We start from the raw sequence: 2,733 nt of genomic DNA, 5'->3' as shown, positions 1-2,733 counted from the left end.
TTATTAAATCAACTTCTCCAACATCTACAAATTCAACAGCTTCGAGTAATATTCAATGTGATCATTAAGATAATCGGATCTATCCATTGATTGTAACCAAGTCAGAGAGAACAGATAACTTACCACCAAGAATAATACCCGACATGATCAAGTTGAGAACAAGCAAAATTGTGAAACAAAGTAGTAAACTATGCGCTGCAAAGGCTTGAGTTTGTTTCGCAACTCTCCTCCAGTTCATCGGTTTCTTTGTAACCATTACTCCTCTTCACGAGTCCAATAAATGAAAGGAAGAAAGAAGAAGAAAAAGCAAAGCAGAGATTCGAAACAAGAAACCCTTAACCCTTAACGCAATCAATCGAAACGCAGTCCATACTTTGAAATTCACAAGATTTGGAACAAAAGCGCCACTTGAGCATCAATCAAGAGTGATATGAGCCTACTAGATCAAGATTCTGAATCTCTGATTGGGACTTTGTGACACTGAAACCAAATATGACAAAATAGTTGATTTTCCCATCCTTGGGGAATAACTGGGAAACCCAAGAGTCTCCTGCAGTGTCGGTAGGATCCATTCCAGCTTATCCTGGCATGATCTCAATCCCCAAATACATGCCAATCATCTATTGGACATGCCTCTGGAATATACGTTCCTCTTCAATATTATAATTTTAGCAAAGGCCCATTGGGCCAAACTCATCACAATTGCTATATTGAGAACTACATAAATGATCAAAACCATCTAGAATAATGTTTAATAGTCCAGCTTCAACAAGCACCATCTGGGTTACATTATAATCACAAGAAACTATGATGAGCCTTAAAAAGGATATAATCACTTTGCACACGATCTAGAAAACATAGTTTTCTCTTATTATTTTGGAAAGGGAAAAAGAAAACAATAATAACACGCAAAACCAGACCCAAAAAGATGATTTTAGGCCGGAATAAAATCTGGGAACTGAGGTTTCTGAACTTATTATAAATGGGTATTACAAACAAGAACAGAAAGTCTGATGGGTCGAAGAAGAAGGTTCATGAAAGAAAGGAAGAAACCCATAAAATTCAATGAGCAGAGAGAGACTAAAAGAAGAACAGAACTTTGATAAACAAGGAAGCCGTATATGAAATCTCTAACAAATGGCAGCCTTCATCATGAATGCAAGTTCTATCTTTTGTCATTTTCAACTTCAAAATCCATAACCGATTCTTCTTAAGAAAATGACAAGAAAAACACTGAAAACCAGTCTTGCATGTGATGCAGAGCTACAAGGTTATAGATCAGCAGCAGTCCCCACTCAAAAATAAAATAAAAGAAAAACAAACATTGAAGGGTAGGAAACCAAATTCACCACTCAACCCACTAAAGACAGAATAAGGTTCCGTCAAGGAGTTCTAGAAGAAATTTCTTTAATACCAAAATTAGCAGTTTCCCCACCCAAGTACAAGACGTTTTTCTTTCCACCCCAAGGTGAATTGTTGCATTTACAACCCCAGCAGCACGAGGTAGCGTATACAATTTCACAACCAAATCGAGAAAGAATATAATAGGCAGGATATTCCATCATAGATACTCATTACTTACATTGAAATCTGTAGTACAAATGTCATTCATGTTAATAGTAACACGGGCCCAGCTTCGTGAAAAAACAAAAAACTTAAGCAATGAATTAGGAACAGCAAAAACCATCCACGGTAAAGGTCACCTTCAAAATGTTTACGATTTCCATATAATCGAATATAGATGATGAAAACCACGAGCTCTTTAATCAAGCCTAACAAATCGGAAACAACAGATCCAGCTCTTTAAGTTACTACATTAAATATAGATCAATCGGCTAGAAGAAAATCGCTATTAATCGCTCTTTGTAATTCAAATAACTCAACTAGGCTTGGATCCTCTCATTGGATCCCAATAATAATAATAATAATAAAATTAACAAATGATCTAGGTTTCAATTAACCCTAGATCCCATTGGATCCAATTTAAATCAACAGAACACCCAGTTAATTACACAGTAGAAATCAATAATTCATAAAATTAAATTATTATAGAAAAGTGGCTCTGATACCAATTGTTGGATCCTCCAGGATCTATATGGTTCCTATAATAATTAAAGCCTGTTGTGAATACAATCGCGGAAGCTTAGATGAATAAATACCTCTAGTGTTTTGTTGTAGATCTGCCTTCTTGACTCTCCTTGAATCTTCCATAGCCTTTCACCTTTTGGGATCCTTCTTTGAGTGTTTGTGGAAACAATCTCAAACCCAAATATTGCGTGTGACGGCTACGGGGACCCAAGGAGTTATTTATAATATAAAACCCTAACCTTTAACCACTCCCACAATAGTAAAGGTCAAGATTACCCCTGAATGAATATGAGCCTAGATAAAGGGACCAGTGTTAGTTAAACCCACAAAACCCAACACTTCTCCTTCTCTCTGGCATGCTCGTCTTGGTCATGCTTCTACCCCTATTGTTCAACAGGTGCTTCATCAAGCGAATCTTCCTCTGCTTTCTTCAATTTCTAGTATTGATGTTTGTAGTTCATGTCAGTTAGGTAAAGCACATCGCTTGCCTTTTCATTCTGTTGTTTCTCATACTTCTGCACCTTTGGAACTTGTACATTCGGACTTGTGGGGACCTTCCCCTGTTTTATCTAACACTAGACATCGGTATTATATTTTGTTCATTGATGATTTTACACGTTATGTGTGGTTTTATAGCTTAGCAAA

This window comes from Hakea prostrata, chromosome 2 (assembly GCF_041222555.1).
Source record: "Hakea prostrata isolate BN-2017 chromosome 2, UWA_Hpros_2, whole genome shotgun sequence".
NCBI lineage: Eukaryota > Viridiplantae > Streptophyta > Magnoliopsida > Proteales > Proteaceae > Hakea > Hakea prostrata.
The sequence above is the reverse complement of the archived record's forward strand: the minus strand, read 5'-3'. Positions refer to the sequence as shown.